The following is a 22,411-nucleotide window of genomic DNA, read 5'->3' as shown; positions in this document are numbered from 1 at the left end:
TCTTCTGCCAAAATAAAACTGGCCTTGACAGCAGCCTGGCCTTGTGATTTGGCTTTTTTGAACAGAGCCTGTCGAGATTTGAGGCCTCGTTTTAATTCCTCTGCCTTTTGTAGCCTTTGTTCCATGTCCATATTCTTGTTTTTGTCCGCGTGTTTCGTTTCATAATGTCGTCTCAGATTATACTCTTTCAGTACCGCCACACTTTCTCCACACAGAAGACACACAGGTTTTCCAGCTACCTCCGTGAACATATACTCCGACTCCCACCTTGTTTGAAACCCCCGGTTCTCAGTGTCCACCTTCCGTTTTGCCATTTTTGATGGGTATCTGAAAGTTAATTTTACTGTGATGCTGACGACTGCTGTGCCAATAAATATTGAAATGAAGCAGCCTACTGCTCGGTGCGTCACCGTTGCATTGTGGGAAATGTAGTATTGGTGCGTGTAAAAGATCTGCGGGCTGCCGGCTTGCTGCGGTCTGCGGGCCGGTTCTAATAATAAATCAAGATCATCCCAGGGGCCGTAAAAAACCTTCTCGCGGGCCGGATGTGGCCCGCGGGCCTTGACTCTGACATATGTGTATTACAGGGAAAGATTGAGGAGAGTGCACAATTTTAAACATGAAAGTTATTAATAAACAAATTAGGCATATTTGGGCAGTCTTGATACATAATTTTGAACAGAAATGCAATGGTTTATTGGATCAGTCTAAAATTTTGCACATACACTGCTGCCATCTAGTGGCCAAAATCAAAATTGCACCTGGGTTGGAATAATACATTATGGCCTTTTCTTGCATTTCAAAGATGGTTAAAAAAAATACAAAAGAACGTTTGTTTTTGTCTTTGTATTATCTTTTACCAGATCTATTGTTTTATATTCTCCTACATTCCTTTCACATGTCCACAAACTTCAAAGAGTTTCCTTTCAAATGGTACCGAGAATATGAATATCCTTGCTTCAGAGCCTGAGCTACAGGCTGTTAGATTTGGGTATGTAATTTTATGCAAAAATTGGAAAAAAGGGGCCAATCCTTAATTAACCAAGCCCAGCTTTGAAATTTGTTTGAGAGATCTGGTAATGACTGAATAGATTCAATGTTGCTTTCGACGTCATTCCAAAGGGTTTAACAGAGCAAATGAAATGTAACCATACTCTTTCCATAAGTCATATGTCATCAATGATACTATTTAGGCCTACGCAGCATTTGCGAAGTCATCAACATCTACTATATTGTTTAAATTCAACCGAGAGTTCATCTAAAAATAGACAATACATATAGGCCTAGGGTTTCAAGTTTTGGTTGATGTCAAATTTAAGTTAATAATGACTATGTTGGATTCACATCTCCATTTCAACCAAAAATCTAAGTTAAAGAATAGGACTAAATCAAATCAAACTTAATTTAAAGCGCATTTATAACCTTGTGGCAAAAATTCTTACACAGGGACACTCGAAGTCAATCTTAAATGAGTCATTGTTTATTGTTAGCATGCTGGAGAGGTTCCAACCAACTCAATGCACCATAGTAGACATCAATCAGGAGCTCTCTGGGCAGTCCCAGCAGTTGTCTTATATATGGCTATACACAGACAAGTTATATTTGCATGATTTAGCATAATTAATTCATCATTACCATTTTGTTTAATTTATGTGACCGACCAACACTGTTTCATAACATGTGACAGAACACCTCGCGATGCTTCTCCTCTCTAAGCTGAGACCTCAGATATCTTTAGTTTTATCAGGAATCAAGGTAAGACCCAAGTGCAGACTGAAGTAATGATGATTAATGTAAAAACCAGGGCAGGGAAATGACAGGTCAAGGCAGGCAGTGGTCGATAATTCAGAGTAGAGGCCAAGGTACAGGACGGCAGGCAGCCTCAGGTCGGTAATCCAGGGGTGGAGCAAAGGTACAGGGACTGGCAGGCAGGCAGGGACTGGCAGGCAGGGAGGGACTGGCAGGCAGGCAGGGACTGGCAGGCAGGCAGGGACTGGCAGGCAGAGACAGGCAGGCAGGGACAGGGTCAAAAACCAGGAGGACAAGAAAAGCAAAACGGGAAAAAGCAAGCGGTGAGACACAAACCACTGGCAGGCTTGAACAAACAAGACAAACTGGCACAGACAGACAGAAAACACAGGTATAAATACCCAGGGGATAATGGGGAAGATGGGCGACACCTGGAGGGGGGTGGAGACAAGCACAAGGACAGGTGAAACAGACCAGGGTGTGACAAGTTTGTTCTCAAAACACGGTCTGGCGTACTGCCAAATTGCATCTACTGATAGGTGTGATTTGTATAGTCAGCCACTTGCATGAACACAGAAATTGCTTCATGGAACAGCACATAAATAGAACACAGAAATGAATCATAAGAAAAGCACAAACAATATTCCTATTACAATAACCACTGCTTATAGCATTTACAACCACTGCCACTAGAACAGGGTTCAGATTATACAAGTTAACCCTTGTCTCTCTCCCTTTCTTTCTTTCTCTTCGTTTCTCTTCCTTGAGGTTTGTGAGGCTTGAGGACCTTTTCTCTACCAACCTCCCCCTGCTGCCCACAGAGTTTGAGGATCTGGTTTAGAGACAGTAAAAAATCACAAGGGACGACCTGGACAAAACATTAGTAGAGCCAGACAGACAGACATAAAGACAGTGAGCCAGTCAGTAGTCAGTCAAGTCAACCAGCTAAACAGACAGTCAGAGCCTGTAAGACAGTCAGGCAGCCAGGTAGACAGACAGGAAGGTTGACATACAGGAAGCAGTTAGGCCAAGGTCTGCATGGCTAATTCCAGTATTGTAGTGAGAGGCTCTTGTTTCCTTCTTGTCCACTGTGTTAAGCCCGTGTCACACCCCTGTCATGTCTTTGTGGAAATTAGCTGTGTTTAGAGCAAGGGACCAGTAAACAAGATTTGTGACAGAAATATAAGCCATTGCAATTTTGCAAAATTGTCTATTTGTAGATTTTTTCCTGAGTTTGTGCCTGCTTGGATACCCTTGATCTCTGAAATCTCAGTCTCCCTTGCCAACCACAGTATAGCCAAAATACATAATGTTCTCGTGTGGCTCTGTTGAAATGCTAAAGCGTTGCACCAGTTGTGACACACCCTGATCTGTTTCACCTGTCTTTATGCTTGTCTCCACCTCCCTCCAGGTGTCGCCCATCTCCCCATTATCCCCAGTGTATTTATAGTTGTGTTCTCTGTTTGTCTGTTGCCATGTTATTTTCCTGTTGTCTAGTTTTTCCTGTTCTGGTAATTTCTGCCTGCCCTGAGCCTGCCTACCGTTCTATACCTTATGGACTCTGATCTGGATTACTGGCCTCTGCCTGCCCTGAGCCTGCCTGCCATTCTGTACCTTATGGACTCTGATCGAGATTACTGACCTCCGCCTGCCCTTGACCTGTCATTTTGCCTGCCCCCTGTTCTTGTAATAAATGTTTGTTACTTCGACACTGTCTGCATCTGGGTCTTCTCCTGAAATGTGAGAGTACGAACTGGCCCTGACTGACCCAGCAAACTCAAACCAGCTCCACAATGCTGTCTCCCTGCAAGGAGCCACCATTGGAAGACACGGGGAGTTAATTCAATGTCTTATGGAGGGGCTCCCTACCCTGGCAGAACGCCATGACCAGGCATTCGATACTTTGCTGGAGCCATTCCGTGGATTCCCCACTGGGCAGCGGGTCACACCCGTAATCTTCCAGCCTACCCCAGTTTCCCGAGAACCCCGCTTACCTCCTCCGGAGCCCTACGCTGGAGATTCCGGAACCAGGCTTTTCTCTCCCAGTGCTCCCTCATTTTCAAGCTGCAGCCTTCTTCGTTCCCCTCGGACCCCTCCAGGATAGCGTACATCATAATGCTGATGTCCGAGAGGGCACTTGCCTGGGCCACGGCGGTGTGGGAGCAACAGTACGTTGTCTGCCTCATTCTGGAGGAGTTAGTGGAGGAAGTTCGGAAGGTGTTTGATTCTCTGTTGTCTGGGAGAGAGGCTGTTCGTTAGCTGCTCCAGCTACGTAAAGACTCCCGTAGTGTGGCAGACTACGTGGTGGATTTTCGCACGTTCGCGGCTGAGATTTTCTGGAATCCGGAAGCATTGTTTGACATGTTACTGCACAGAGTATCGGAGGAAGTAAATGACGAGCTTGCAGGCCGGGAACTACCGACGGATCTCGACTCGCTCATCGCCTTGACCTTTCGGATCGATGGGCGACTACGGGAGTGGAGGAAGGAGAGGTTCGATTTCTAGGCAGAGTTGCAAAGAATAAGCCATAGCTCAGACTAGCCAATAAAAAGAGAAGATTAAGATGGGCAAAAGAACACTGGACAAAGGAACTCTGCCTAGAAGGCCAGCATCACGGAGTTGCCTCTTCACTGTTGACGTTGAGATTGGTGATTTGGGGGTACCTTTTAATGACGCTGCCTTTTGAGGACTGCCAGTTGAGGACTAGACACTCTGACAATCTGTTGCCAATTGGATGGAAACCTAGCTTGAGACTTTTTCCTCTTTATTGGTTGTTGTTCTTCTTCTAGTTCTCGTTGTTCTTCTTTCGTGAACAGATTGAGTTCAGCCCAGAAGAAGTCCGTGCCAAATCTCTCACACACACTAATTATTCTCACTCACACACTCGCTCCTCTCTCTTCCAGCTCATGACATAGTAGCTAAACTAGCTGAGGACCGTATCTCCTCCCTGAATGACTTCTCCTGGATTAGTCAGGAGAGGTACTCATGGGACGACAGAGATGTGTGCCTGCGTATGATCACCACCACTGTCAAGTACGGCTACAAGTACCTGGGGGCAGATGTGGCACCACAGATCCCAGAGTGGTGTGGCGGAAACAAAATTCTGGGGCCTGTAGTATTTCCTGATCTGGTAACCAACCCAGGTAAACTCCGGACCTTATATGGTATGACGGGATTAATCTGTTGTAAAAAGGTTTAACCCTTGGAGTCGATTTCCGCAGCCCAGCTGAAATCTAATTAGCATCATGAAAAAATCCCTTTCAAAATACGTCAGTTTAAGCAATATCTGGTTTTAGAGATATCTGTTTTATTTGCATTGGATGCTTCTCATTCACCACATATGCTGATGTCGCACTTCCGATTCACTTCCGACTTGGTAGACTTACCACTAGCTTTGTCATAAACTGGCCATGACCATGGTTATAATGCAATGACACATACATGCACAGCTGTGGGCAGTAGGGGTGCTGGAGCAGCACCCCTGATAAATTGAAATAATTTTGCCGAAATTAGGCTATACATTTTTTTCCCCAAAAAAATGTTATTACTCCTGTCTGAGCAGACATAAATAAAACATTTTCTAAATACTACACTGGAGAGCGACAAGGATCAATAACGGCACGTAGCCTTGCAGTAAAGAGCGTTGAGCCAATAACCGAAACATCGCTGGTTCGAATCCCTGAGTCAGCAAGATGGAAAAATCTGCGTTCTGCCCTTGAGCAAGGCAGTTAACCCCCAACAAAAACTGCTTGACGTCGATTAAGGCAACCCCAGTACTTCTCTTATTGAGGGGTTGGGTTAAATGCAGAAGATGCAATTAGTTGTGTAAAAAAAAAGATTCTGTGGATTAAGTTTCATCACAAGCATTTACAGTCAGGAAGGCTGCAATTTGGGCAGCATGCATGCCAAATATAGAACGGCTTGTTACATTGTGTCCATAGATATAATCTAAAAGATTTCGGGAATTTCTAACCCTGGCACTTTGACTGTTAAACTCATGGGTACACTAGCCATGGCTGCCAATCCTGATTTGAATGGGAATTGCCATCAATGGATTATATTTATATGGTTGATTGTGGCTGACAGTTTGCCTTTCACAAATGTAAAAATAGACCAACCGTATGGGAAGCAAATGCCTACTGCTGAATAGAGAAGAGTAATATGTCTGTAAAGAAAGAAACAGCACTGTTTTTCAAAGTAGCCTAGTTTATCTGGAGATATTGGCACGAGTGCATCGGCCATCACCGTTGAGTAGCCTATACTTCATCTTCATCATTGGGTGAGTCAGTGTCACCAGAAAGGTTATTTTGTTACCTACTGTAGCCTATATATTATATATCAGGGTTTCCAATAGGAAAATTCATCACCAGACAAGTGACTGGGAATTTATCGGACATTTGAGAAAAATGTGGAAATCATCCACATGCATTAGGTGCGTAAACTCAGCAAGTGACGACATTTACATGTCCTTAAAAACAGCATATAACAAATTACAAAGCACTAAAATTGGTGCCCTGACAAAAGAAAATGAGGAGCGGTGCACAGCCAGTGCTGAACAGGACTAATACAAACGTTGACTGGGGCTGCCTGAAACTGATGGTGAGAATATGAGGGATTGTGATTGACATTATTGAGAAGATTGTTCCATATCCCCCTGCTATCCTGAACGTCGCGGTAGATGTTGTACACCGTCTCGGAAGACAAGTGAAAAGAGATGAACGGATACAGACAGGTAATCGGGCTGTTTGCGTTGAGGAATGTGAGAGACAAGGTGTAGAGAGCTGCGATCTGCAGGGAGAAAGGCATTCGCTTTGCAGGAGATTTGAGCAAATGTGACAGGGATGCCCGTGCGAAGCTGTGGCTGCAAGTTGATGAGGCAAGACAGAGGGGGGGAAAGCCTTCTTTAGTCAGTCAGTTCTTTAGTCAGTCAGTCTTCTTCAGTCAGTCACTTAGGGTAGACCTAAGTGACTGACTGATTGCTCTTTTACGAGTTGGCATGCTTATACAGTAGTTGGCTATTGAAGCCATATACTTTTTAAACTGGTGAGTTTATTCATGCACTCATTTATCTGAACACTGCATATACAGTGCATTCGGAAAGTATTCAGACCCCTTGACTTTTTCCACATTTTGCTACGTTACAGCCTTATTCTAAAATGGATTAAATAAAAATCATTATCCATCTACACACAATACCCAATAAAATCAGAGCAAAAACAGGTTTTAAAATTTTGCAAATGTATTAAAACTTTTACTAGGGTGTATCCTGTTTCCATTGATCATCCTTGAGATGTTTCTACAACTTGATTAGAGTCCACATACGGTAAATTCAATTGATTGGACATGATTTGGAAAGACATACACCTGTCTATATAAGGCCCCACAGTTAACAGTGCATGTCAGATCAAAAACCAAGCCATGAGGTCGAAGGAATTGTCTGTAAAGTACTGAGGCAGGATTGTGTTGAGGCACAGATCTGGGGAAGGGTAAAATAACAATTCTGCTGCATTGAAAGTCCCCAAGAACACAGTGGCCTCCATCATTCTTAAATGGAAGAAGTTTGGAACCACCAAGCCTTTTCCTAGAGCTGTCCGCCCAGTCAAACTGAGAAATCGATCGAGGATAGCCTTGGTCAAGGAGGTGACCAAGAACGCAATGTTCACTCTGACATAGCTCCAGAGTTCATCTGTGGAGATGGAAGAACCTTCCAGAAGGACAACCATCTCTGATGCACTCCACCAATCAGGCCCTTATGGTAGAGTAACCAGACGGAAGCCACTCCTCAAGAAAAGGCACGTGACAACCCTCCTGGAGTTTGCCAAAAGTTACCTAAAGGACTCAGACCATGAGAAACAAGATTTTCTGGTCTGATGAAACCAAGATTGAAATCTTTGGTCAGAATGACAAGCGTCACGTCTGGAGGAAACCCGGAACCATCCCTACGGTGAAGCATGGTGGTGGCAGCATCATGCTGTGGGGACTTGGAGACTGTTCCGTATCGAGGGAAAGATGAACGGAGCAAAGTACAAAAATCCTTGATGATAACCTGCTCCAGAGCGCTCAGGACCTCAGACCGGGTCGAAGGTTCACCTTCAAAAGGATAATGACCCTAAGCACACAGCCAAGACAACGCAGGTGTGGCTTCGGGACAAGTCTCTGAATGTCCTTGAGTGGCCCAGCCAGAGCCCGGACTTGAACCAGATCAAAAATCTCTGGAGAGACCTAAAAATAGCTGTGCAGCGACGTTACCCATCCAACCTGACAGAGCTTGAGAGGATCTGCAGCAGAGGCTCCTCAGAGGAGGAAGTGGAGGACCATCCCTCAGTGACATTTTCTAAAAGTACAATAGTGAAACATTAAAGTTGTCCTTTTTAGATAAAACTATGTCACCAAATAATTGGTTAAAATATCCTGTTTTGCAATGAAGGTCTACAGTCGTGGCCAAAAGTTTTGAGAATGACACAAATATTAATTTCCACAAAGTCTGCTTCCTCAGTGTCTTTAGATATTTTTGTTGGATGTTACTATGGAATGATGAAGTATAATTACAAGTATTTCATAAGTGTCAAATGCTTTTATTGACAATTACATGAATGATGCAAAGAGTCAATATTTGCCGTGTTGACCCTTCTTTTTCAAGACCTCTGCAATCCGCCCTGGCATGCTGTCAATTAACTTCTGGGCCACATCCTGACTGATGGCAGTCCATTCTTGCATAATCAATGCTTGGAGTTTGTCAGAATTTGTGGGTTTTTGTTTGTCCACACGCCTCTTGAGGATTGACCACAAGTTCTCAATGGGATTAAGGTCTGGGGAGTTTCCTGGCCATGGACACAAAATATCGATGTTTTGTTCCCCGAGCCACTTAGTTATCACCTTTGCCTTATGGCAAGGTGCTCCATCATGCTGGAAAAGGCATTGTTTGTCACCAAACTGTTCCTGGATGGTTGGGAGAGTTGCTCTCGGAGGATGTGTTGGTACCTTTATTCATGGCTGTGTTCTTAGGCAAATTGTGAGTGAGCCCACTCCCTTGGCTGAGAAGCAACCCGACACATGAATGGTCTCAGGGTGCTTTACTGTTGGCATGGCACAGGACTGATGGTAGCGCTCACCTTGTCTTCTCCGGACAAGCTCTTTTCCAGATGCCCCAAACAATCGGAAAGGGGATTCATCAGAGAAAATTACTTTACCCCAGTCCTCAGCAGTCCAATCCCTGTACCTTTTGCAGAATATCAGTCTGTTCCTGATGTTTTTCCTGGAGAGAAGTGGCTTCTTTGCTGCCCTTCTTGACACCAGGCCATCCTCCAAAAGTCTTCGCCTCACTGTGCGTGCAGATGCTCTCACACCTGCCTGCTGCCATTCCTGAGCAAGCTCTGTACTGGTGGTGCCCCGATCCCGCAGCTGAATCAACTTGAGGAGATGGTCCTGGTGCTTCCTGAACTTTCTTGGGTGCCCTGAAGCCTTTTTTTACAACAATTGAACCGCTCTCCTTGAAGTTCTTGATGATCCGATAAATGGTTGATTTAGGTGCAATCTTACTGGCAGCAATATCCTTGCCTGTGAAGCCCTTTTTGTGCAAAGCAATGATGACTGCATGTGTTTCCTTGCAGGTAGCCATGGTTGACAAAGGAAGAACAATGATTCCAAGCACCACCCTCCTTTTGAAGCTTCCAGTCTGTTATTCGAACTCAATCAGCATGACAGAGTGATCTCCAGCCTTGTCCTCGTCAACACTCACACCTGTGTTAACGAGAGAATCACTGACATGATGTCTGCTGGTCCTTTTGTGGCAGGGCTGAAAAGCAGTGGAAATGATTTTGGGGGATTCAGTTCATTTGCATGGCAAAGAGGGACTTTGCAATTCATCTGATCACTCTTCATAACATTCTGGAGTATATGCAAATTGCCATCATACAAACTGAGGCAGCAGACTTTGTGAAAATGTATATTTGTGTCATTCTCAAAACCTTTGGCCACGACTGTTCAGTAACGTCAACCGCACTGTCTGGGCTAGCACCATGATGTAGCCGAAGGACATGGTGTAGCCGGAGGACAGCTAGCTTCCATCCTCCTCTGGCTACATTGACTTCAATACAAAACCTAGGAGGCTGGTAAGCCTCACCCCCTTCCATAGACATACATGGTAATTATGACCACATACGGAGAACGTCCTCCAACCAATCAAAGATTTTGCAGTATGAACTGACATGGTTGTCCATCCAATCATAGAAGTAGGATAAGATAATTAACCTATTGTGTTGTATTGGGACTGTGCCACAGAGTGCTATGGGGGTTATATGTGTTGAGAAGCATGGTGACATTGTTGGATAGAGATTAAGAGTGATGAGCATTTTTGGGATATTATTCAATTCTAACTAGTTTTTTCAAATTACAGAAGATGGAGGTATATTATAAATAGTTTTCTTGGGTTTAGAACTTTATTTTTGTGTCCAGTTAGTGCAACTAATTTACACTTGCCTTGCTAAATTCAGTAGCTAGCTACCAGCGCGAGTGTGCAGTTTTCTACGCCAGAATGGTAGAATTATAACAACACAAGGCGAGACCCAGATGCAGACACAGGATAACAGATGGTTTGAGCTCTGGTATTTATTATAATCTAAGGGATAGACAAAAGGCAGGTCGGTGAGCGTTCATAGCCAGGGCAGAGTCCAAAACGGTAAAGGGCAGCAGGCAGGCTCGAGGTCAGGGGCAGGCAAGGGTCAAAACCAGGGGGATGAGAAAAAGATAGACTGGGGAAAACATGAGCTGACAGAAAAACGCTGGTTGACTTGGCAAACAAGACGAACTGGCACAGACAGACAGAAAACTCAAGTATAAATACCAAGGGGATAAGTGGGGAAGATGGGCGACACCTGGAGGGGGGTGGAGACAAGGACAGGTGAAACAGATCAGGGTGTGACGAATGACCAACGCTGCCGAAAATGTTGTGGACTTTTTGTTGAAGAACCCCTTTCACACGGAAAAGGTATGAATTAAAAGCGAGGGTCGTCCTCTGCCTGAGTTCAATTTCATGAAGAAGGATGAAAAGGTGAGGTCCTTTCAATACCAAATGGTATCAAATGTAATCAAATCAAATCAAATTGTATTGGTCACACACACATGTTTAGCAGATGTTAATGCGAGTGTAGCAAAAGGCTTGTGCTTCTAGTTCCGACCATGCAGTAATATCTAACAAGTAATCTAACAATTTCACAACAACTAACTTTTACACACAAGTGTAAAGGAATGAATACGAATATGTACATATAAATATATGGATGAGCGATGGCCGAACAAGATGCAAGATGGCAAGATGCAAGATGCAAGATGCAGTAGATGGTATAGAGTACAGTATAAACATATAAGATGAGTAATGTAGGGTATGTAAACATTATATAAAGTGTCATTGTTTAAAGTGACTAGTGATACATTTATTACATCCAATCTTTAATTATTAAAGTGGCTAGAGATTTGAGTCAGTATGTTGGCAGCAGCCACTCAATGTTAGTGATAGCTTTTTAACAGTCTGATGGCCTTGAGATAGAAGCTGTTTTTCAGTCTCTCGGTCCCAGCTTTGATGCACTGACCTCGCCTTCTGGATGATAGCGGGGTGAACAGGCAGTGGCTCGGGTGGTTGTTGTCCTTGATGATCTTTTTGGCCTTCCTGTGACATCGGGTGGTGTAGGTGTCCTGGAGGGCAGGTAGTTTGCACCCGGCAAATGAATAGCTGGTTAACAGGGAGCCTTTCATCAAGCCGCCTGTAATTGCACGTTACGATGCTTTACATGCTGAACATCTTTTCTGGGATGTCGAAAACAATTCTGAATGATTTGATAGCTTCCATCGCATCATTCATTCAAAATTAGATTAAAGAAAGAGGTTGATGAACATTTTCGCGTGCACTTTCCTCTGGTATTTATTTAGTAAAGATGATTACACATACTCACTCCGGACAGACACAAGCAAAAACTCATGACATGAATGTTGCAGCAGCCTAGGCTACACCTAAAACATTAGAAATCTGACACGCTGTATGGGATGAAAAAAAAAGACTATTTTTCAGTATGATCAACTGTAGGCAACTAATAAGAGCAGCTGCATACAGCCTATGTGGCCTGTCCATCTGGGCAGAGCAAACGAATTGGTAACGCTATGTGTTTATAGTCCCTTTGTGTGTCAGGAGAAAATGTGAACGTGATCAAATCTAGATTATATTGAAAACTGGGCTGGCTAGGCTGCCTATACATTTTTTTTTATCCAAAATTATTAACTGGAATTAATCAATCAACATAATAGTGATGATAGACCTAAACATGCATAAAGCAAGCTCATCCCTGAGTTCTATTGTCTATCAGTTGTTGTCTATGTGTCTGGCTAGAGGAAATCCCCCTCCTAATCTAGTCTAAATATAATTTATATGAACAAATATAAGGTAGCTGCAGTTTGACAGGGTTTTCATCCCGCCGGGGCCATAAAAAAAAACTTGTCCCATATAAAACCTTTTCATAACGGAGGAATCACTGTCATACCTTACAGGGTCCAGAGTTTTCCTAGTTAGGTTAACATGTAAGGGAAACTCCAGGCCCCAGGGGGTAAAAATTGCCCCACCGCTCTGGTGCCACCAGTCTACTTGCAGTTGTCAGTTATCGTCAGGTATGTGGATGATCAGGGCTTTATTCAGGAACGTTTTTTGGGCCACTTTGATGTGTCAAGTGGGCGAGATGCGCAGTCTGTGTTTGGCTTCGTGAATTTTGAGATGTCCGAGTTTAACTTCATAGAGAAACTCGTTGTCCAAACCTACATGACAGTACGATGGCGCGACTGTAATGGAATGTATCTGCTATTTGTATTCACAGCTAAGTCCCCTCATGTTCCCTGATTAAGAGGTGATGACTACTCCACTCCACTACCGTTGTCAACTTTCTCCTGACATGAACTGAAGCCACGACGTCTCATGTGCCCGCTCATCCACTGGCACATTGAATGTTTCCCTGAGGGGTACTCAATCAATTTTGTCTCATTGCTGCATGTAGAGTCAATCACATACACAATCACATTATTACAAATCAATGGTTTTACTCCTTGCTTGGACTAACTCATTCTTAGCTCTTTTGTCTGTGTAGAGTGTTGTGTTAATGTTTGTCTTCCCAGTCAAATCCTGTCCTGCACTGGTCAAGCCTCTGAACACCTCAACTCATGCAGGGTAGCCTAGTGGTTAGAGCGTTGGACTAGTAACCGGAAGGTTGCAAGTTCAAATCCCCGAGCTGACAAGGTACAAATCTGTCGTTCTGCCCCTGAACAGGCAGTTAACCCACTGTTCCTAGGCCGTCATTGAAAATAAGAATTTGTTCTTAACTGACTTGCCTAGTTAAATAAAGGTAAAAAAATAAAATAAAATAAAAATTCAATCACTGCTGTGATCCCTTCTCAGCACAGTGTAAGTAGCCCTCTCATTCCCATTCCCCATAATATTGTACTATAAATGTCTTTATTAAATGTTTTAGGTAAAAAATATTTGTCTTTGACGATTTTTGAAACACACTTTGGTCTCTGTGCATTCCGCGACTATACCGTGGGCCTCCCATCCTCCTCATTTTTTTAAGTCACCAGCCTCCACTGATCTGCACTGAAGAATCAGGTGTGCCAAGGTTGTAGCGTCATACCCAAGTAGACTTGAGGCTGTAATCCCTGCCAAAGGTGCTTCAACAAAGTACTGAGTAAAGGGTCTGAATGCTTAAGTAAATGTGATATTTCAGTTGTTTTATGTTTATACATTTGCACAAAAAAAAAATACAAACCTGTTTTTGCTTTGTCATTATGTGGTATTGTGTGTAGATTGATGAGAGAAAACAAAATATTTCATCCATTTTAGAAGAAGACAAAGATGGTATTGTTCTCTAGCTGTGTCGTGATTGGCTCAGTGTTCTGTCACTCATGGGGACACTACATCACAGCAAAATCTACGGGGAGAGCTTGAAAATTCAAGCCCCTTGGGTGCTGCCATAGAGTTACATTAGAAGTGCCCATCCAAGAAGGCTCAAGGTCATTGGCCATAGATAAAATTGTCAAATCACGTTATATCTACAGTAGCTTTGATTGGACTGATCATGTCAACATCAAATCCTTTCAATCCTCGTCATACGAAGAGAAATTATGAAGACGTATCGGTGCTCATTTGCCATTTGACATTAACATTACACAACAAGTTGGAAATTACAAATTCAACAATGAGTGGTTTAGAAGGAATCAGTGAATAACTGCAAGCATTGCAAAAAATCACTAGCTGCTATTCAGTGGAGTGGATGTGTGGTCTAAGTCTGGGTCTGGAAACTGGGAAATCTCAGACTTCAGTGAGCTCAAAATAAGTTTTGGTGGGTCAACTCAGAAGTTTACATACACCTTAGTCAAATACATTTAAACTCAGTTTTTCACATTTCCTGACATTTAATCCTGGTAAAAAATCCCTATCTTATGTCAGTTTGGATCACCACTTTATTTTAAGAATGTGAAATGTCAGAATAATAGTAGAAAGAATTATATATTTCAGCTTTTATTTCTTTCATCACATTCCCAGTGGGTCAGAAGTTTACATACACTCAATTAGTATTTGGTAGCATTGCCTTTAAATTGTTTAACTTGGGTCAAACGTTTCGGGTGGCCTTCCACAAGCGTCCCACAATAAGTTGGGTGAATTTTGGCCCATTCCTCCTGACAGAGCTGGTGTAACTGAGTCAAGTTTGTATGCCTCGCTCGCACACGCTTTTTCAGTTCTGCCCACAAATTTTCTATAGGATTGAGGTCAGAGCTTTGTGATGGCCACTCCAATATCTTAACTTTGTTGTCCTTAAGCCATTTCGCCACAACTTTGGAAGTATGGTTGGGGTCATTGTCCATTTGGAAGACCCCATTTGCGACCAAGATTTAACTTCCTGACTGATCTGCTGAGATGTTGCTTCAATATATCCACATAATTTTCTTGCCTCGTGATGCCATCTATGTTGTGAAGTGCACCAGTCCCTCCTGCAGCAAAGCACCCCCACAACATGATGCTGCCACCCCCATGCTTCACGGTTGAGATGGTGTTCTTTGGCTTACAAGACTCCCCCTTTTTCCTCCAAACATAACGATGGTCTTTATGGCCAAACAGTTCTATTTTTGTTTCATCAAACCAGAGGACATTTCTTCAAAAAGTATGATCTTTGTCCCCATGTGCAGTTGCAAACCGTAGTCTGGCATTTTTTATGACAGTTTTGGAGAAGTGGCTTCTTCCTTGCTGAGCGGCCTTTCAGGTTATGTCAATATAGGACTCGTTTTATTGTGGATATAGATACTTTTGTACCTATTTCCTCCAGCATCTTCAGAAGGTCCTTTGCTGCTGTTTTGGGATTGAGTTGCACTTTTCTCACCAAAGTACGTTCATCTCTAGGAGACAGAATGCATCTCCTTCCTGAGCGGAACGACGGCTGCGTGGTCCCATTGAGTTTATACTTGCATACTATTGTTTGTACAGATGAACGTGGTAACATCAGGCGTTTGGAAGTTTCTTCCAAGGATGAACCAGACTTGTGGAGGTCTAAAAAAGCAGAGGCACTGAGTTTGAAGGAAGGCCTTGAAATACATCCACAGGTATACCTCCAATTGACTCAAATGATGTCAATTAGCCTATCAGAAGCTTCTAAAGCCATGACATCTTTTTCTGAATTTTGCAAGCTGTTTAAAGGCACAGTCATCTTAGTGTATGTAAACTTCTGACCCACTGGAATTGTAATACCTTGAATTATAAGTGAAATAATCTGTCTGTGAATAATTGTTGGAATAATTACTTGTGCCATGCACAAAGTAGATGTCCTAACCGACTTGCCAAAACTATAGTTTGTTTACAAGACATTTGTGGAGTGGTTGAAAAACAAGTTTTAATGACTCCAACATAAGTGTATGTAAACTTCCGATTTCAACTGATATATACACTGCTCAAAAAAATAAAGGGAACACTTAAACAACACAATGTAACTCCAAGTCAATCACACTTCTGTGAAATCAAACTGTCCACTTAGGAAGCAACACTGATTGACAATAAATTTCACATGCTGTTGTGCAAATGGAATAGACAAAAGGTGGAAATTATAGGCAATTAGCAAGACACCCCCCAAAACAGGAGTGATTCTGCAGGTGGTGACCACAGACCACTTCTCAGTTCCTATGCTTCCTGGCTGATGTTTTGGTCACTTTTGAATGCTGGCGGTGCTCTCACTCTAGTGGTAGCATGAGACGGAGTCTACAACCCACACAAGTGGCTCAGGTAGTGCAGTTCATCCAGGATGGCACATCAATGCGAACTGTGGCAAAAAGGTTTGCTGTGTCTGTCAGCGTAGTGTCCAGAACATGCAGGCGCTACCAGGAGACAGGCCAGTACATCAGGAGACGTGGAGGAGGCCGTAGGAGGGCAACAACCCAGCAGCAGGACCGCTACCTCCGCCTTTGTGCAAGGAGGTGCACTGCCAGCGCCCTGCAAAATTACCTCCAGCAGGCCACAAATGTGCATGTGTCTGCTCAAACGGTCAGAAACAGACTCCATGAGGGTGGTATGAGGGCCCGACGTCCACAGGTGGGGGTTGTGCTTACAGCCCAACACCGTGCAGGACGTTTGGCATTTGCCAGAGAACACCAAGATTGGCAAATTCGCCACTGGCGCCCTGTGCTCTTCACAGATGAAAGCAGGTTCACACTGAGCACATGAGCACATGTGACAGACGTGACAGAGTCTGGAGACGCCGTGGAGAACGTTCTGCTGCCTGCAACATCCTACAGCATGACCGGTTTGGCAATGGGTCCGTCTTGGTGTGGGGTGGCATTTCTTTGTGGGGCTGCACAGACCTCCATGTGCTTGCCAGAGGTAGCCTGACTGCCATTAGGTACCGAGATGAGATCCTCAGAGCCCTTGTGAGACCATATGCTGACACATGCACATTTGTGGCCTGCTGGAGGTCATTTTGCAGGGCTCTGACATATTAAAATCATATAGTGGCCTATAGCCCTATGCATGCAATGCCTGATGCATTTAGTGCTCAAATCTCTGACAGCTGAACCGTGAGGTGGACAATTGTTTTAGGAGCACATATGCTACACATGCTTTCATTTGAGGAGAGAGCAGTTATGAACTTGAAAATGTATTAATAAACCAATTAGGCTCATTTGGGCAGTCTTGATGCAACATTTTGAACAGAAATGCAGGGGTTCATTGGATCAGTCTAACACTTTGCACATACATTGCTGCCAGTTAGTGGCCAAAATATTGCGCCTGGGCTAGCGTAATACATTATGGCCTTTCTCCTGCATTTCAAAGATGATGGTACAAAAAAATTACAAAAAAGCATATGTTTTTTTCTTTGCATTATCTTTTACCAGATCTAATGTGTTATATTCTCCTACATTAATTTAACATTTCCACAAACTTCAAAGTGTTTCAAGAATATCCATATCCTTGCTTCAGGTCCTGAGCTACAGGCAGTTAGATTTGGGTATGTCATTTTAGGCAAAACATTTTTTTTTAAAAAGGCGATCCAATAAGCTACTGGGTCTGCTCTACAGATATAGGCATGCAGAAGGAGGCTAATTTGTAACTTTTTATCCAAATATTTTTTTATAAATATATCATAAAAGGATAGCATATGATCATAGATACAACTTGACAACATAGGCCTACAAACATTTACAATAGCAAAATCACAATAATGGCTTCAGATCAAAGTATACGTTAAGACCGAAGGGTGCAAGGGTCTTTAAATTAAAGATCCAGGCATCCTCTCGTATTAACAATAAATTGTCGAGGTCACCCCACTCTCCTAGGGAGGGTGACATGTTCGATGTCGATATAACGTAGCGGCGAAATCGAGTGGTTTGCTTCCAAAAAGTGAGCCGCAACTGGGTAAGTCGAGTTTTTGCACCTAATGGTGCTACGACGCACTGAGATTCGTACTTTTAATTTGCGCTTTGTTTTACCCTCATCATTTTTACAAGTTATAAGGTAAGTAACTGTTTTACTGCAGCACGTGATAACACCTTTCCCAGTTAGGGTTGTTTGAAGGATCTACATTTATAAGTGCCATTGCATTGAGCACAGCAATTACATTTGTAGTTTCCATCCAATAGGGGTGCAAATAGACGTTGTGTAGGGATATCTTGGGGTGGTAAATCAGAGTTTACCTTTTGATCTCTGAGTTTTCTGCCCCGCGAGAATACGACCAAGGGGGGGACTGAAAACACGTTACCGATACTGTCATCGTATCTTAGAATTTGCCAATGTTTGTGAACTGATTCCCTTAATTTTTCAGAGCACTTTGAATACCGGGTAGTTAGAACATACTAATGTTTATTTTTGCGGGACTGTCCTTGAAAAAGATCATGTTTCGGTTTGTTTTGAATTTCCTCAATGGCAATATTAATCTGACCGTTTTTGTACCCCCTCTCCTTGAAATGTCTTTGTCTCAGCCATATTTCTGTTGAAATCTGATGTGTTTTTTGCAAATTCTTTTGATTCGACAGAATTGGCTGTAGAGCAAATGTTTTTCAAGGGAAGCGGGTGACAACTATCAGCCCTCAACAAACTGTTATGATCAGTAGGTTTCCTGTAAAGATCAGTGTAGAAAATTTAGAAAATTGTCAAATAAAGAAAAACCCTTGAATGAGTAGGTGTGTCTAAACTTTTGATTGGTACTTTATATGTTTCCCCTTTAATCTTTATCTGGTGTTAGCTAGTTACTGGTTAGCTAGGTCTTCAGCCAGCAACTTTTTGGAAGGGAACTTTTTACTATCCAAAACAAATACTGTATTATGGGTGATATTTTAGTAATTTAAAAGGCTATTTTACATGGGAATCAGAATGACTGTTCGAGACCTTTACTTCAACTTAAACATTTTCTATATTCCCCATTGCAAATTGTGTAGAATTGCAGGAAATGTACTTTAAAACGTACATTTTTCTCTCTGCTGTCAAGCTGGGGGCCACAACAACAAAACCGCTTGGTGGGGGGGGGGGCCCCCAACCAAATCTCACTTAGGGCCCCCAAAAGGCTAGAGCCAGCCTTGGTGGCCACCTTCTTCTTTAATGTTTTATGGCAGACTACACCTATTGACGTGTTGTCACCACCTACTGTACGGGGTATTGATATAAAAAAAAGATTCCTTTGCGGGAAGTGGGGGGTGGGAACCAAGATATTACAAAAAACTAAAATAAATCAAACAACCTGGTGGCCTACCGCCTGTGTTCAGAGCTGTCCTCGCAGGATCACTATGACTATGGTACAATGTGCGTCGTCAAATCAGTCCTGACTGCCGCAGTTAACTTAAAACTGACATACCCGGATAAGAACGAGTGTTCTGCTGCTCAGAGCTCTGATGGACATGGCCAAGTTTCTGGCCCAGGATGTGCCTCACTTTCAAGTAATGTTGCTTATGTTTCAGCATTCTTCAGCTTTGTCACACTTTTTGATTTGGTAAATCTTATTAGGCAGTTTTTTACATGATTTGTCTAATCTAGGTAACCAAGGTTGTCATTGTCACACAGCAGTGTTACATTTAACACTATTCTATTTGGGTCCATAATCTTCTGTCTTAAATTAAAACTTTGCGGTGTGTAAAGCCTTATTTGCATATTTCCGAGTGTGCTTTGCCTTTCGAGTGAAATGTGGAGTTACCACCAAGGACTATTTGTTAGTGACATAGACATGATTGTTGCATTTATTCATGTTCAGTGCTGTGACCTTCACCAAGTGAAATCCTATGCAAATATTTTATCATTCAAATGTAATTATTTACTACAATACATATTTCATAAGGCCACATCAGGCCTCAAAGTCACACTGTGTTGTCTTGCTAAGAGTTTTTTTTAAATTCTTATTGGAATACAGACAGAATTCACCAGCAACCTCCATTTTGAATGACTGCTCAGGCTGGGAAAGGTGACACATAAAACTACCTAAACAATATAAACTGGAACAACCATTTCAGTAACGGGTGCAATAAATCCAAGTAACAGATTGGATTAGTTTTTTAAAAAGTATGTCATATATATTAGAGTAGCATAAGAGTAATTCATCAATCAATGTACATGCAAAAACATACTAGATATTGAAACAAACAATTCCAAAAATCAACCTGCAATAGAGCATCCTGGGAAATATGATAATGATGGGTGTGGCTTTGGTTCAAATCTGGGTATTAATACCAATACTGGGGTGCTTTTACCAATGAGTATTAATGTAAAACTTGGAGTTAATTTAACTCCTGAATCAACACTAGAAAAGTACAAAAAAATCAATACTAAGTAATACTTGCCAATTTACTGTGCACCAATGTCATCATCATTATAAACATTTTATGCTTCTCCACAGAAGCGCATTCTGTCAGAGCATTCTTAGCTTTTCATCTGCTTGTGCGCTTGTGCACATTTGAACTTGTCTGTCGTATGTCTCACACTTTCACAGATGACTGTATGCTGGCATTTTGTCCAAGTTCTACAGCTGCACCATTGAGACCATCTTGACTGGCTGCATCACCGCTTGGTAAAGCAAACGCACCGCCCTCGACCGCAAAGCGCTACAGACTGTGGTGCGAACAGCCCAGTACATCACGAAGGCCAAGCTCCATGCCATAGACTGTTCACTCTGCTACCGTCCAGCAAACGGACCAAAAAGCTCTGAGACAGCTTTTTACCACCAAGCCATAAGACTGCCAAATAGTTAATTAAATGGTTTCCCGGACTATCTGCATTGACCCTATCTTGCACTGACTCTATGTACACTCACAACAATATACACTCAATGGTCAGTTTATTAGGTACAACCATCTCCCACCGGGTACGACCCCACTTTGCCTCCAGAACAGCCTGAATACTTTGGGGGCATGGAAACGTTGCTCAATTGATATCACGGGAAACGTTGCTCAATTGGTATCACGGGAAACGACGTGTGCCAGGAAAACATTCCTCACACCGTTACACCACCGCTACCAGTATGTACCGTTGACACCTGGCAGTAGGGGTCCATTGGCTCATGCTGCTTACGTCAAATCCTGACAGCAACCGTGATTCATCGGACCAGGCAATGTTTTTCCACTCCTCAATTGTCCAGTGTTGGTGATTGCGTGCCTACTGGAGCTGCTTTTTCTTGTTTTTAGCTGAGAGGGAAACCCGGGGTGGTCGTCTGCTGCAATAGCCCATCTGTAACAAGGATCGACGAGTTGTGCGTTCCGAGATGCCGTTCTGCACACCACTGTTGTACAGAGCCGTTATTGGTCTGCTTATGGCCCGGCTGTTAGCTTGCACGCACGATTCTTGCTATTCTCCTTATACCTCTCTCCTCAAAGAGCTGATTTCACCCACAGGACTGCCGCTGACTGGATGTTTTTTGTTTGTCGCACTATTCTTGGTAAAACCTTAGACACTGTCATGCTTGAAAAGCCCAGAAGGGGGGCTGTTTCTGAGATCCTGGATCCGGCGTACCAAGCACCGGCGATTATATCACGCTCAAAGCCGCTTAAGTCACTCGTTTTGACAATTTTATCGTCCAATCGAACAGTAACTGAATGCCTCGATGCCTGTCTGCCTGCTTTATATAGCAAGCCACGGCCACGTGACTCACTGTCTGTAGTAGCGATCCATTTTAATGAATGGAGCGGTCATCATTCATCATGTAGGCAAATACTAGACATATATATATACAGTGCCTTCAGAAAGTATTCATACACAGCCTGAATTCAAAATGTATTAATTCTATGTTTTTTTCTCACCCATCTACACACACTACCTCAAAGACAAAGTGAAAACATGTTTTTAGAGATGTCCGTACAATTATTGGAAGTGTAATACAAAAATATCTAATTTAAATAATGATTCACACCCTTGAGTCAATACTTTGCAGAAGTACCTTTGCCAACGATTACAGCTGTGAGTCTCTGGGTAAGTCTAAGGGTAAAGTGCAACATTTGCCCATTTATTATTTTCAAAATTCTTCAAGCTCTGTCAAATTGGTTGTTGGTCATTACTAGACAACCATTTTCAGGTCTTGCAATAGATTTAAGTAGATTTAAGTCCAAACTAACTCTGCGACTCAGGAACATTCACTGTCTTCTTAGTAGCAAATCCAATGTAGATTTGGCCTTGTGTTTTAGATTATTGTACCGCTGAAAGGTTAATTAATCTCCCAGTGTCTGGTGGAAAGCAGACTGAACCAGGTTTCCCTCTAGGATTTTTCCTGTACTTAGCTCCATTCATTTATTTTTTATCCTGAAAAACAATTACAAGCATACCCATAACATGATGCAGCCACCATTTTGCTTGAAAATATGGAGAGTGGTACTCTAATGTGATGTATTGGATTTGCCCCAAACATATCACTTTGTATTCAGGACAAAAACATAATCGCTTTGACACATATTTTGCAGTATTACTTTAGTGCCTTGTTGCAAACTGGGTGCATGCTTTGGAATATTTCTATTCTGTACAGGCTACCTTTTTTCACTCTGTCAATTAGGTTAGTATTGTGGAGTAACTACAATGTTGTGGAGCCATCCTCATTTTTCTCCTATCACAGCCACTAAACTATAACTTTTTTTTAAATCAACATTGGCCTCATGGTGAAATCCGTAAGGGATTTCCTTCCTCTCC

This window comes from Salvelinus fontinalis, chromosome 8 (assembly GCF_029448725.1).
Source record: "Salvelinus fontinalis isolate EN_2023a chromosome 8, ASM2944872v1, whole genome shotgun sequence".
Lineage (NCBI taxonomy): Eukaryota > Metazoa > Chordata > Actinopteri > Salmoniformes > Salmonidae > Salvelinus > Salvelinus fontinalis.
Note: the sequence above shows the minus strand (reverse complement) of the source record.